Source organism: Kogia breviceps, chromosome 4 (assembly GCF_026419965.1).
Source record: "Kogia breviceps isolate mKogBre1 chromosome 4, mKogBre1 haplotype 1, whole genome shotgun sequence".
Taxonomy (NCBI): Eukaryota; Metazoa; Chordata; class Mammalia; order Artiodactyla; family Physeteridae; genus Kogia; species Kogia breviceps.
In genome coordinates, this window is record NC_081313.1 from 94,354,980 (window position 1) to 94,371,185 (window position 16,206).

The following is a 16,206-nucleotide window of genomic DNA, read 5'->3' on the forward strand; positions in this document are numbered from 1 at the left end:
TTCCGCCCTTCACACTGCATTGTGGGAGAAATCCTTGCCTCAATCTTTCAACTCTCGCATACGCTCTTCTTCCGTAGCATCCGTCCGTTTCCGCGTGGGTTGCGCCCTCTCGCCCTCTGCGCTTCTTCGTGGCTCTACCCCAGACGTCGGGCCGCCGAGACTGGGAGCGAGCGCGCAGGCGCAGCCGGCATCCAACCAGGAGCCCAACCGTTGGCTTGGCCCTGGCCTCACTCTGCAGCCATGGGGGCGTCAAGGCAGTTCCTGTGCTCCGTGATCATGGGTGTCCCAGGCTCCGGCAAGAGCACCCTGGCGCTGCACATCATCAAACACTTCCAGCTGAAGAAGTTCTCCAGCGGGGATGTGCTCCGAGACAACATGCTGAGGGACACAGAAATTGGTGTGCTGGCCAACATTTTCATGGCCCAGGGGAAGCTCATCCCAGACGACCTCATGACTCGGCTGATCCTCCAGGAACTGAAAAATTTCACCCAGTATAACTGGCTGTTGTGTGGTTTCCCCAGGACACTTACACAGGCTGAAGCCCTGGATAGAGTTTATCAGGTACACCTGGTGATGAACCTAAACGTGCCCTTTGAGGTCATCCGGCAACGCCTCACAGCTCACTGGATTCATCCAGCCAGTGGCCGCGTCTACAACCTCGAATTTAACCCTCCCAAAGCAGTCGACGTGGATGATGTGACTGGAGAGGCTCTCATTCAGCGTGTGGATGATAAACCAGAAACACTTATCAAGAGAATGAAGGTTTACGAAGACCAAACAAAACCGGTCCTGGAATATTTCGAGAAAAAGGGAGTGTTGGAAACATTTTCTGGAACAGAAACCAATCAGATCTGGCCCTGTATGCATGCTTTCCTGCAAACAGAAGTCCCACAGAGACACCAAAAAACTCAATTACCCCACGAGGAAAAATCCTTGTGATTAGCAAGATGAGCAGAACTCTTCCTTTCTTCACATGGAGTTCCTTGTTCTAAGACCCCACCATGAATGAATTCTTTGAAAATTATATTAATTTCACTTCTGTGGATTTTATTCGGGATATTAAGGATATGCCAAATGAGTCTGATAGTAAGATTTGTCTCTTGGGGACTTCCCTGGTGGCACAGTGGTTAAGAATCCACCTGCCAATGCAGGGGACACGGGTTCGAGCCCTGGTCCGGGAAGATCCCACATGCCACGGAGTAACCAAGCCCATGAGCCACAACTACTGAGCCCAAGTGCCACAACGACTGAAGCCCACGGGCCTAGAGCCTGTGCTCCGCAATAAGAGAAGCCACCGCAAGAAGAAGCCTACACACCTCAACGAAGAGTAGCCCCCGCCTCCACAACTAGAGAAAGCCTGCACACAGCCAAAAATTAATTAATTAATTAATTTTAAAAAAAGATTTGTCTTTTGAAATTGTCTAGTGTGTTTTATCCAGCTTCTATGAGTGTGCAGTTCGGAAACACTAAAAATGTCTAAACTTTAAAAAATTATTCTAGACCAAAAGTACGAGAGCAACTGGTAGTAATCTAACTTGTGTTCAGTAAGAATAAGTGATTGGTAAGGTTTCATATTTTTCTGGAAAAGTAAAAAATTAACATTACACTAATTTGCAGAAAGTATTTCATCAGAAGCTTTTGTGTAGCCAGATACCAAAAAAGACATTTCTAGCACAGGGGATGTGGTTTTGTGAGATGCTACCTCTATAAAATTCCAGATAAAAATAACTGGATTTACCAATCCACTGCAGAATGCTAGTTTACTGCTATCTTTACCAAGAAACCTATAAGGAGGCCGTATGAGCTATATTACTTTTGTTGTTAAACAAATTTTACTTTTGTTTGTTCAGTTTACTCAGAATTTTCAATTTGCTATAAAAAAAATTTAGGAAAGTATTACTTTGATATGATTTGTTTTCTTTTGAAAATACGTGTTCACTGAGGGATATAACATGTTGGAAACTGACATTATAAGTTCTTGTACAAGCACCAAAATTGAATGCATTTTCTTTAATGGAAAATGTAATTGACATCTTATGTTTTCAGATGTTACTCAGGTTAAGAAACATGTTTTAGGGGACTTCCCTGGTGGCGCAGTGGTTAACACTGAGCACTTTCCCTGCTGGGGGCATTGGTTCAATCCCTGGTTGGGGAACTAAGATCCCACATCCCATGTGGCCAAAAAAAAAAGTGTGTTTTAGGATCTTCTTTCTCTTTTTGATCGCTATGTTCTCTTTTTGATCGCTATGCCTTGGTGAGTAACAAAGTATTTTAAAAAGAAGAATGAATAGAAGAAAACTTGTGATACTACATAAAATAAAATACTGTATCATTAGGAAATAGAAATAGATCAAGCAAGCCTGGTGGGAAATTTCCTTGACAGAAATAACCATCCAAATTAGAAAACAGATGTGGCAATAGAAAGGCTTTATATGACAGGACCAGGAAAGTAATTGAATTTGCTGAAGGTGGAGTTCTTTATTCCTGATCAAAGAAGTTGATACCTGCTGGCATTCGCTGACATCCTATCTTAAGGGGAAAAAATCTTGCCAGTGTGTGTAATCTGAGAATGAGTGCTTATGTACTGTGCCCTGGAGTAGTGGGGCAGTGTGAGAAATGGAGGAGAAACCAGACTATATCTTAAATGGTATATTTATTTTTATTTTAGTTGGTGCTAAATCAAATGAAACAAGTCCTTGTACAAGCTATTATTAACTGCCTTTGAAAAATTCAGCCCATCTTACTCCAGGCACTTAAAATACAAATACCAGCAAGTGTTTTTTATGTATTTGACGGGAAGACTTATCTTTCTTTCTTTTGATTTTATTTTTCATTCACTGTCAATGTTTCAAAATGGACCAAGCCTTTTAAAAAGAATTACAGAAAACATTTCATTCTTTAAAATACTTTCTATAACATCTTATTTGCATATTGTTATACACTTTCCAAAAAGTAAACTACTAAACTTATGAACTATCACTAGTCACTAGGTTATAAGACATAATTAGTCTTTATTATAATAAAATTAAATTTCAGGAAAAATATCAGTTTCATCTGCTCATTCAGTTTTTTATTTTAAGGACCAAAGTTTAATCTCCATGACCTCCAGTTGGTTTATTTGCGACTGCTCTATCCTCACACATCTATCAGAAAAATCTACTTATGCTTATTCTTAATTCCTGCTTTGCTTGCTCTATCATTTATCTTGCTTGGGTGTTGTTAGTTCATCCATCTTGTTGAGTTTGTAATCTTCTGTAGTGTTGGTCTTCTTCATATGTGTGGTGATCTTGTCTCTGTAATCTATATGGTTGAGATTCTCCATTAAATTGCATTGTCTGTCAATGAGTAGTCATCTTCTTGGGGAGACTGCTGTTCTAAATTGTCCTCTGGCCTTTTCTCAGGGATAGTGAAGAAGGAAAAGCCACTGGGTGAGATTTCTCTGGGGTCTGGTGCCCAATTCCCCTCCTCATGACACAGAGCCATATCCGTCTAATCTGGGCTCCCTGGCCATGACTCCTACCCGGAGGCTGACACTTTGTCACTGCTGTTTGGCTCAAGAGCAGATGGAAAGGCATCAGTAGAGGATGAACTGATGGCCCCTCCTGCAGCAGTGCCCCAAGGACTGAAGTGTTGATTGTCCTTGTTACCCTCCTGCTTTGGGTGTCTGCCACCTTTGGGGATGGAGTCTTGGTGCTCCTTCACCTTTTTGGCACTAGTCTTCTGTACACATTTTAGATTGGGCTCTGTGTTTTTGCATCAATCTAGTGTACATCCCATACTTTAGGATTTATCCTGGTTTCTGGTTCACTGAAAGTTTCACTTCTTACTTAGGATCATCAGTTAAGGCCCTTGCTGCAGGCATGAAGATACTGGATGATATACTAAGTCCACCACCCTGAAATGGAACCACATTTCCTTGTCCACCCTCCAAATTCATAAGTCATCAGGCCTAGAGCTATGGCTTTCAACTCTGGCTGCACATTAGAATCAGCTGGGAGCTTTAAGACAGAACATGGACACCCTGGATATTTTTATATGGTTATCATGGGTGGAGGCCATGGTTATTGCTATGTTTGTTGTATTTTCAAAGCTCCCTGGTTTTTGTAAACCACTACCTTAAAGCAGCAGAGCTGACTTCCTCTGAGAGGGCCAGCCTTCTAAACAGTTTTCAACAGGGACTCAGAACCACCTGGCAGTCTCACCAGCTGGAACATTCATCACAAAAGGCTCTGCCCTCCTTGTCATATTTTTTTCTCCCACACATAGAAATATTTAAGCAGTGGATATTTTATCATTACTCATCACCATGGATAACTAACACTTTTCATTTCATCTGTGTTGTTTATCAAATGCCACATCAAACGTCACTCTAGTTACTGAATTTTGGAAGCTTACTTACATAAATGTCTTCTCCTGTGTGGCCAGTGGGTCGAGCCCTGATATCTCTATTGTATTTAAACTCAGCTGATGATGCTCATTTTTCAAGTATGCAGGTTGTGAAACCAACTTGCAACGAAATCATGATATATTTGTTTGATGTTTTCTAGTGTACAATAGCTTTTGTTTAGTTCTAACTAAAAATCTGGGAAAAAGCCAATTAAATGGATTCTAAAAATGAAGTAACCCAAAACACAATGCATTTCTCTAAAAAACAGCTAAATTTTCTACTAGTAATTGACATAAACTTACATAAACTGAAATGGGAACATGTTTATGTGCAATTGTGGGATGTCGTTATTCTCCAATTAGGCCTATGATCATGGTCTTGTGAGATCCATGCACATTTTTGGTGGTTGACCATCTAGACAGCTTTACAGTGATGCCTTCTCCAGCAAGGAATAGGAAAACACCAGGTATGCAGAATGAAATGAGTCTGAATAGAGTGCAGGTGGGGAGTAGGTATTAGGAAGAAGAAAAGATGGGGGATGTGTATAAGAGAACTTTGAATATTATGACACAGTAGCACTGCTGTCCTTTCAGCAAGCTGAGAAAATCTTCATAATGTCAGTAGATTGGAAAAAAAAAATTCAAAATTGGTGGTGGTGGTGGAGGACTCCAAAGGGGTTAGGATTACTTATAGGTAATGAGAATGTATGTTTAGTAAAGAGGATGTCAGGCCACGTGGATACAGAATTTGGCTACTGTCAAACTGTAAGTCTTTGGGAATTTATCATATATCCCAGTGAGCCACTGTTGCATGGATGGCAAAAACCCACCCAATTATGATTATGGATAAGAGAAGAAGTCATGGGGTGAAAGAAACAAGGAGGAAGTAAAGTTAGATGTTGACTGGAAAGACGCTGGGAGGAGAATGGGAAATTGTTACTTGGCAGGACATTGAATTGGAGGATGGAACAAATTAGAAGAAAATCTTTAGAAGTAAGAAAGAAATTAGAAAATATTGGCAAGAGAATTGACAGAATTGTGATAGGAAAAAAAAGAACAGACCCCCACTCAGAGGGAACGAGCAGTAGTTCTGCCTTCTCAATGTTTTTTTTCTCCTTCTAAAAAAAGAAAAAAATGCTTACTATATCCCTTGAGCACTGGGACATTGATAAGAACCATTAACTCAGGTAAGGAAAGAGGGACAGGTAAATTACTTTGAAGCAAATGAAGTCTTAATGGGGTTTTCATCTAGCAAGAATAGGACTCACTTCCTGGCATTATTACCATTTGGAATGGCCATTTCATGGGGCTCTAACAGGTGGAAACGTTGCATGCAATATGTCTCCAAATGTGATCATTTCAGAAATCATCTGAGAACTGGTGAAAAGCTTTAGCAAGTTTAACAATCCTAGAACCTTCCTTTACTTAATCTCCATGATATTGCTCTCAAAAGTTAACAAATTTAAGCAATAAGGCAATCAGATGACATATCTGTATGTACTGGGAGCTTGGGCTCAGAGGTAGCCTTTACAAGTGACGACAAGGTGAGATTCAGGCTGTATATAACTACCATCTGACAGCAAAGTTTTCAACTATATTGTAGTTTGTTAGTAGCTCTCTTGTTACTTAAAATGTCTTCCCAAAATGCAGTAGGGAGGGACCCTGAGGACCTGAAATCTTACCTGGAAGCTGTAGTGACTCCTGAGTCCCAAAGAGATGCCATGGGCCAGCCAATGCTGCTCCCACAGTTGTGGGCACCAGGGGAGGGAAAATGTCAAGTTCTCAAAAAACAAAGCTCAAACAAAATATAATTTAAAAAAACAAATTAACACAAACAAAAATAACAACAAAAAAAGCAGCAACACATAAGAAAAATGTGAGTCCCTTTCAGGGACACTGTCCTTCTGTTTGGATGACTTTCTGCCTCTGGTCTCTTGTTGGATATGCTATTGTCTTTGCCTTAAGCAGAGTTTGCCTTAAATCATGATTTGCAGTGTCAAGAAAGTACAAAAGCCCTCCTATTGTCCACAGAGCCTTCCTCTTCTGATGATGGTCACTAAAAGGGGGACACATTCTTCTAATATTTCACAGTTAACAGTAAGGCTTAGAATCATCTCGGAAGACTTAACACAGTGACTAATACTTATTCTAGGATAAAAATGAGGGATATAAGAGAGCAGAGAGAGTGACGGTTGCCTACAGCATGGATGGTGGTGATATAGGATGTGAAAGCTAAGAGCGAGGTCAAGAAAATGGTACAGAAAGGGAAGTTGAAGGATAACCTTCAGCCACATATCTGCCTAGGGCAAGGCTGGGTGGAAAGCAAGTATTTTTGTTAGTCCAGGAAACCTTCCCCCTCGCCCCCTACAGAGTGATCTCTAAAAGTTTTCTCTAACACAACAGGCACCTGCCACATGTAATCCTTGGAAATTCCTAGCTTTTCTTGCACCAGTATTTGCAATGTTTCTAAACAACTACTTCCCCTCCTCCTTGCACTGCAGAAAAGGTGTCCACTCCGTGCCCTGATGCATTACAGCTGCAGATTGCCTGGAGTTTGCTCATCACCACACGGCCTTTTCAAATCAGAAGGCTCCTTTCCTCAGGTCTCATGTGTGATTGCTGATAGTCATGTGATGACCCTTTCAATGATCTAACATGGAATAGCCAGCCGAGCAGGAAGGGCCATGGGTAGCCTTGGAACTAAGCCGATTGTCCTGTATCAGCCTGAGCTATTGGTTAAACATTCACATGACCAACATGAGAACATATTCATACAAGTGTGTGGAACAGGGGAGGGTTCCTCATCTCCAAACACATGTTCTAAAAGTGTGAAAATCCCTCACGTGCCTCAGACTTAAGCTCCATTAGTGAGCTTGTGCATTCTTAGGGAACCACACACTGTAGAGTTTATTAGGAAAGCCCAGCCACAAGTATGCGCCTGCCTCATGTCCAGACATTTGGTAAAATCCACTTGCTCTCACCTCCCTAAAGACACAGCACGCAGGTCTATGTGGGGATCACCAGGGCCGAGCCGAACCAGTCAGCTCAGTGGGTTTGCATGCTCAATCCAACCCTTACAACAGCCAAAAGGAGCCTCACCAAGCCTTTGTATGAGGGGTCGCACTCTCCCTGGGAATAAACTCGATGAGTCCTGTTGTCTTTGAACTGCCCTGCCCACACTCAACACCTATTTTAGACAGCACATGACTCTGACCCACAGAAGAGAGCAAAGTACTGCACGATGGCTTTCAAGCACGCTGCACACCCACTTCCTTGGGCAACAGCCCCCAAACACCCAGGTCTCTGAGTGCCGACAGTGAGGACCCCTTCCTCTCCTGGCATCTATACACAGACCCAGTGACTGAGGTCACCAAAATTCCGCAAAAAACAAGCAAACATCTAAAACTACCTCCCGAACATACAAGTTGACAACTTGAGCGAGAAGGTAGGGGCAAAAAAAAAAGTCATTTATAGCTTGATGTCTCCATGACAGAATCAGCTACGACCAGGTGCTGGGGTGGGGTGAAGCCTGAAAGAATCCACATTAACAGGGGTTCGGAGGCCGCCAAGGAGGTGTGTGGAGGACCTTTTTAGAGGGGCCGATGGCTCCAGGTGAAGGCATGGAAATGAAGTGCCATACACTCCAGTTCCCTTCCCCATGGCATCTTGCCTCCGCTAGGTTAAGGCTCAGAAGTTGTTTTACTGAAAGCTCGTTTGGCAGCTGGGTCTGAAACCCACTCAACTTTGCTCAGATAAGTCGTGTATTGTGTGAGGGTAGCAGAGAGAAGAGAGAGTGCTCACTCATGTATGAAAAAGTCTTGGGAATTCAGGATAACTAATAAATTAGACCTCAGAAGGGACAGGAATGGGATCCCTGAGAAACCCTCCACGGCCAGAGCTGAGCTCCCTTACTTAGCACAGGGGTCACAGGCTCCAAAGCCTATATGGGGGTCCCCACACATGAGTCAGTGGGTCTAAAACAGAAAAGTGCTCGTCACTCAGGCTCAGGGTCCCCAGTGCAGCATGTGGTCGCCCTGGTGCCTCAGCTTACGTTCCATGTATCTGTTTCCTTATGTTCCTCAAGAATGTTGGCAGTTCTAGCTATGTCTCCGATTTCAGAAAGAGTAATTCCATCGGTTCCTGGCTTGGTTAGGGGCCATTCCTGGTCCAGTCCCATGGTGGGTAGGATGGCCCTTTCCAGTAGTTGTAGGTGAGGAAGTATGTGTGGCAGGTCAACTGGATTACCTTTGTTGACATTTCCAGATCTTGCTTCCTCTTCGGGTCATGTTCTGGAACTGAGAAGGAGGCACAGGGTTTGTCTAACCTGGACTTTCTGAACCGTCCTCAGTAAAAGGAAGGAGGAATGACCAGAAGCTCTGTGAAAACTTCCCAGCATGCTCAGAGGTGGAATCTAACTGACAGGTCTGTGGCTGGCGCTTCTCCCCCGGGCAATCACCTGAGCTGTTCCTGCAGCCAAAATTGACTCCTTTCTCTTCTTTCTTCACATTTCCAAACTATACCACTCCTAGTAATGTTTGTTTGGAAATACATCTATGCCTGATGGCCTTTCCTGTAGGAGGAGTTCCAGAATATTCTCTCCCCAGTAAGAAAAAAGATTGGCAGGTGAGCTACTTGTCTTCACCCAGTTCTCATGTTCCGACATGGTGAAAGGGCTGGCAGTGCTGCATGTTTCTCTGCTTGCTTGGTTCCACCACATCATTTGCCTTCTGATCCAGCGTTTTCCAAGTCTCTGTAGACTCCACTCAATCTGTGTATTAAGAAAGGCAAAATTTCTCAGTCTTACAAAGATTTATTTTCAAACATGCCATTTCTGGAAGGTGGCACCAATGTTCTTTACTGCTTTTTCTACCCACCCACAGCAGAGCAGAGAAGAGCCCCCTGATTTGGGGGCAGAACTCCTGAGTATGAGTCCAGCTCTCCCTTTTACTCACTGCTTTGAAAGTCTTTCATTAGAGGCAATAATGGAACAATGGCGAAAATAAAACAGGCTGACTCCTTAGGATTAGGGGAGGAATTACAAAGCCCCTAGGAAAATTTTTCTAATATTCTACCTTTCTGAGTAAAATCCTAGACCAGGAATTCATCCAGGTGTGGAGAATACCTCTAAGAACACATTTATATTTTCTAGTCCCAATCTGTTTTCAACCCCAATACTTGGATAACTACAAGACACCCAAAAACTCTAGAGTAAGCCCCAAAGCCTTGGTTGTAGTCTGGGAGCCTGTGATCTCTAACATTTCCAAGAAGGATCATATACTCGGGGTACATTGGTAATGCCCCTTCTCCCTTTCATCTACTACTGGAAAAAAACTTGAAGCTAGACAGTGTATGCCAATGCAGGGGGTATTTAATTGCCTGTCAGCTATCTCCTCCTGCCTCTGATAGATAACAACACACTAATTTTCCCTTGAAATTCCCTTCCCATTCCCCAGTCTGGTGTGATTGGCTCCAGGCCTGGGTACCAGATCTGGGCCTAAAAGATCACAGGGGCAGTGACTGGTTCAGAGATGGGCATGTCTCCCAAACTGAGCAGTGAAAATCAGCCCTGACACTGTTAGAAATACAGAGAAAAAGGTATTTGACCCCAGGATTGCTAAACTGGTAGATGGAACCCCTTGGTAACCCTTTACCAACATGTAGGGAATGCCTGACTGTGCATGAAACTAACACTGAGGAAAGCAGGGCTGAGAGAAAGAGGCAGTGACAAAAGTCCTTCACGTACTGTTGAGAGCCCTGGATCTAACTGTGCCTGAAATCACCCACCAAACTTTCAGGCATGGATTTCAAAACAAAATCGTTAGGACAAGTACACCTGGTCTAGTGACAAATTCCTAGACCCCTCATTTCCCCCATGTTCCTCTCTTCATCTCTCAGACTTTATCAACTCATATTAATCTATTTGAGAATCCATCCCTGAAGCAACTGTGGAACTTGCCGTTCTTTAGACATGAGTTTTCTCGATCATCCTACGGTAATCCTTTCCGGTTCACGGGGTTGCCAAGGTTCAGATTTTACCATTAAAGTATGTGGTCAGGAACTAAGGTTATTTCCCGTAGAAATAACTGTCCTAAAATTGAAAACACCAATTGAGCAGCTCTTGTGGGCTTTGCAGGGCCTTGAGATTCCTTGGAAACAAATGTCACCTCTTCTGCCATCTGCCTCGTGGAACATGGCTGTCTTGCTGCTGTCTTCCTGCTGTGTTCCCATCCTGCTCTCCTAAGCAGAGCTCTGATGCCCCCAGAAAGTGTCAAAATAAATCTTTGCCTTCATTTGAAGCCTAAGTAAATAAACTCCTGGACATGTGCCAACTCCTGTCAGAGCACATGTGACCTCATTCATCTGCAACAAACAAACAACCTGGTGAAAACCACTTGGAAGCCACTGAGAGTTCCCAGGGCTGTGTGTTCAGGCAGAGTATCTGTTTCTGTCCTGGCACTGGTGGACAGAATCCCCAGCTAGCTCAGCCATTCCTGGGGGATGCTTTCCTGTGTTCTGGTCTCCCCAATCCTCTGCATGGGCCTTGGGAAGACCAGGTCCTTGGTCAGTAATATTACATATTTATGGAAGGAGGAGAGTGGAGGAAGGAGAGGAGGGTGAGGAGTAGGAGTTAAAGAGAGAGAGAGGAGGACAGTGTCAGGGAGATGGGAGGGGGACAATAATACCTTTATTGTAACCATTTAAATTAGTGTAGACTGAAATCAGTCTATACCTTAAATATTAAGATAATGATACTGAAGGAAATTTAATGAGTCAAACTCTTTGTGCTATTAATTTATAAAATTGGGCTTGGAGAGAATGTGTGCTATTAGAAGTAATTCTTTTATTAATATAAAGAAAGACTGTAGAGAGAAAGTTCAATCTGTACAAAAATATATACAGTGACAAATAAGAGCCTCTCCCCACACCAACTCCCTGGCCCTCTCTTCCTTCAGTTAGCAGACTTTTATTTCCTTCTAGGTGAAAAAAAATATACACACACACACACACATATATATATATATATATATATATATATATATGGTTATACATATATCATATATAAAAATTATATATATACATATATAACTTATTATACCATATATATGTATATATGTATACAGATACATATATACATAATATATGTATATATAATTTTTATATATGGTATATAATTCACTTTTTCAATTCAACTTATATATATAATTCATATATATGGTACAATAAAATATAGTAAATAGATAAAACATATACATATAATTATATAAAATCATATATAATTTATATGTGGTATAATAAAATATAGTAATTAAATATATAATAATATAATTTATATTTATATGATATAATTTACACAAGAGCTCAAACTACACATGCTTCTTTGTAACTTACTCATTTTCACTGAATGATAAGAACTGAGGCTCTTTCACAGCAACACAGATCTCACTGTTCGACTGGCTCCCTTATACCCACTAAAGGCTTGTCTGTGTAACCAGTGCCCGTGCATATGGATGCTTAGGTTGCTTGTAGTGTTTGCTCTTGCAAACAATACTATATCTTGGTGCATATCTACAGGGTGAAATCCTGACTGGAATTGCTGAATAAACAACTCTATACACTTTTATTTTTGATCAATGTTTTATTTATTAACAATAAACAATTTGTTACTTGTATTAATTAGCATTTAGGCTCTTTGCATCTAATTAAAAATCTAGAGTAATTTTGGCTTAACCACATGAAAGTATATTTTCACTTTGAAAAATAAGTCCAGAGACAGGAAGTTCAGAGAGTCATCAGTGACCTAGGCTCCTTCTTTCTCTCTGCTGTGCCACACTGGGTATGTGACTTCCACTTTCAGTCATCCTGCATTGTTACTGGAGCTCTACACCTCACACCTACATTCCAGGCAGGAAGAAAAAGAGAGGGAAGAAAAGAGGGACGCACCACCCAGATGAGTCAGTTCCCTTTAAAGAGCCTTCCAGAAAGTTCTACATAACGTTTCTTTTTTTTTTCTTTGCTAACTGGGGTATAGTTGCTGTACAGTGTTGTGTTACTTTCCCTGTACAATGAAGTGAGTCAGCTATATGTATACATACATCCCCTCCCTCTTGGACCTCCCACCCCACCCCCCATCCCACCCATCTAGGTGACCACAGAGCACCGAGCTGAGCTCCCTGCGCTATACAGCAGGTTCCCTCTAGCTCTCTGTTTTACACATCCACATAACATTTCTGCTTACATCTCATTGACCAGAACTAAATCACATGGCCACACCTTATAACAAGGAGGCTGGGAAATGTTTAGGCAGCAATGAAGGCTGCCAAACAATTAGGGTTCAGCTTCTAAGGAAGGAAAAGAGAAAGGGGGCAACTAGCTTCTCCCACACATCATTACTCATCTTGATAAATTCCAAAATGCTTCTTCTTTTCAATTTTTAGCAGAAAGAGCTGGATACATACATTTAAAACAAATAAGAAAGCTCCTCTACAACTCCCACCTTCTTGTGGCTCTGTTTCATCTCTCTATTAAAGTGGGCATTTGGATGTCTTCATCCTAGAGCAACAGCAATGTTCATCCATACAAGCAGAGCAGACATGTAGCTCTGAAAAGTTTCTGGCACATGGCACTAGCAGCTGTCATCACAAGGAAGGCCTTGGCTGGCTCCGTGTATAATGAGTACCCTTGCTTCCATCATCCAGCTCTAACAAAATTCAACTCAGAGACAACCTCTTTTCAGCTAATGCCTTCCCACTCCCCCATATTTTTTGGAGAAAACTCCAGTCATATGATTTCATCTATAAATATCTCAGCATATATCTCTAAAAGATATAGACTCTTAAAAAAATACCACAATGCCATTATCACATGTAAAAATAACAACTCCTTAATACAAAAAGTCAGTGTTCAACTTTCCAAGTCTCATAATTAACAATTTGCTTGAAGAAAGAATCCAAGTAAGGCCCCTGCATTGCAACTGGTAAATATGTTTAAGTGTCTTTTATTTATTTATTTATTTATTTATTTATTTATTTATTTATTTATTTAAACATCTTTATTGGCATATAATTGCTTTACAATGGTGTGTTAGTTTCTGCTTTACAACAAAGTGAATCAGCTATAGGTATACATATATCCCCATATCTCCTCCCTCTTGCGTCTCCTTCCCACCCTCCCTATCCCACCCCTCTAGGTGGTCACAAAGCACTGAGCTGATCTCCCTGTGCTATGCGGCTGCTTCCCACTAGCTATCTATTTTTAAGTCTCTTTTAATTTGGAGGTTTCCAGCATAATTACTGGAGCTCTCCATCTCTTGTTTTCTTACAATAAAAATAAACTTATTATGGAAAATTTTAAACACATATAAAAGCCTGTAGGCATTTCAGTTAGCAGCCAGTGGTCTAACTAGTACTCAAATCTGTCACCTTTCCTGCATCCCCAGCCCCCATCTCCCACCCCAGCCACCCACCCTGGTCAAGGCCACCATCATCTCTTCCTGGACCACTGCGATGGCCTCCCAGTGGGCATTCCCAGGCACCCATCTGTCTTCCACCTGGCACAAATTTGGTCTTGTACCCCTCTGCTTAAATAGAGTAAAATAATAAGATCATTCACAAAAAACTTATGATATATTTTTCTTGCATTGTTCAAAAACTTGTCTCTGAAAGCAATTTCCAAGATGTGTCCTCCAAAAATGTTGGGTGCTCACCTGAATATATAATATCAGATATCAAGTGGTGCAACTGTTCAGACAGAATCGCTCTGGGCCTTGGTGAGGGCACTCTCTTTGCTAACCCTAGGGCTTCAGGAATGTCCTGGGGCTCATTAAAGTCCAGTTTCCTGGTTCACATTCTCTATTCTTTCCGGCTGTCAGATAGCCCTTTCCTGATTTGGTTTCTGCCTTCTGGATTTTTCCCTGCCCACATGCCTCAGTGTCCCTGCTTTCAGCCTGCCTTGGTTGCTAGTTTTTAACCTCTGTTCCTAGATCCCAGCTTGGCTCTCCCCTTCCTAGCTTTGGACCTACACCGTTTCAAAACTGTCATTTCCAATATACGATACATACCTACTCCACCAACACACACACACACACACACACACACACACACACATCACCACCAGCAAAGACATGAGTTCAAATAATTTCTCCTTAATTGGCCACATTATCACCATACCTCTTATTTCCTTCTGTCTTGAAGGAATTAATCATGGATGAGGCAGTGAAATTGATAAATGCATGCATGATAGCAACACCCCTCCCCACAACCTGAATATAATAACAAATGTCCAGTCCAACATGGGGATCTGGTATTTATTTGGCTAACAGAGATTCCCCAAGATGTTGAATGATCATAATTTACTGTATAATATATTATACATAATGTGCATCCAAACATAAGTTTAGGTGGGTGGCAAAGATGAAATCATAGAGTCTTGTTTGGGCAGACTTACTGGATAAATCATACTTCTAAAATCCTGGGGTTGAATCAGTGCAGTAGCCAAAGAAGGGATGACAACAAGAGGAACAGAGTTACTTTTCAAGTTTGTTCACACTCTGCTTTCTTCCTCTGCTCTGCTCTCAAATGTTCTTGGCGTATCTGTACAAAATGATCTCCTAAAATAATTTTCCCTCTAGCACTCTCTGTGTCTGCTCCCTTCAACGGAGTAAACGAATATCTTCTCAGTGGCTACCCTTTAGCTGAACTTTCTGCCTTCCAGAAATAGAGCTTGGCTCTGGTCAGCTAACCCTGTGCCCTGCAAACTGCCCTAGCAGGGAGGGGCAGGCTGCTGTGACATGTCTTATGTAAGACCCTCCAGGGTGGCACAGGGCCCAACAGAAGCAGGACCGCGCCAGGCAGCGCCTCCCAGCTGACCCAGCGCTCCCCGACCCCGTCATGTGAGCTATCGGCTGCTCAGGGTGGCTAATTTTATCTCTTGTTATTTCCACTACAGCTCTGGCTGCTACTTTACTAGGGAATCTGGGGAAAGGTATCCTTCTACCTGTTAAGTCCAGATCAAGAAAGAACAAATGTCTTGAAATGGCCAGAGAACTAGGACTGAAACCCAGTCCCCCCTTCAAGCAGTTGGAACGGCACATTTCAAGGGAATGTCTGTGATGCAGGCCCCATGGATAACCAACATGGATGTTGGTTATTTAGGCACAGAATCTCTTTGAACTAGAGGGGACCTTAGTAAGAGAGATTGTCTAGTGCTACTCTCTCATAACTGTAGTTAAAGGACATCAGGGTAAGTGTCTAATAGGCATTTCCACCTCACCAGGAGCCCTTGCATGGAGGGAGGAAGGAGGGAGCTGGGAGAACAGCTGAAATGCACGTTTCTCCTCCAGTTCAGACAAAAGGCTTAATATGAGAGACTCGGGAAGCAATAGGAAAACTGAGCTATGGAGGTCACCTGTAGTTCTACTTTTCCATTTTATTCCTAGTTCCCATTTCTATGGAAAATCAGGGGAGGTGATTCTACAGATAACATTGTAAATGCCATATCCAGTGAAGGCACATGTAGTTGAAAAGACAGGTGATCTGAAAAAGTATCTTTCTCAAATGAATTCGCTCAGCTCCATGCTTCAATTCATTTATCCATGCTATCTTTGGTAGGTTATTTTTAAATGCAAAAAAGGAAAAGGTCATTCATACAGACATGCAGTCTCACTGTCATAATCCGAGCCACCAGACCTTGCCAAAGGAAACTGACCACAGATCCCTTCCCCCTCAGGCCCAGATGGCAGCTCTGAGAGCAAGATGCTCTTCTGGAACCGGCAGCAAAGTCCTGCCACTCTTATTCAATTGTCTTGAGCATGTTTAGTTATGG

General features: G+C 42.2%; 1 pseudogene; it reads left to right on the top strand.

Moving 5' to 3' along the window:
• The first annotated feature begins 240 nt into the window (after positions 1 to 240).
• On the top strand, positions 241 to 939 carry LOC131755710 (GTP:AMP phosphotransferase AK3, mitochondrial pseudogene; annotated as a pseudogene).
• Positions 940 to 16,206: the final 15,267 nt, after the last annotated feature.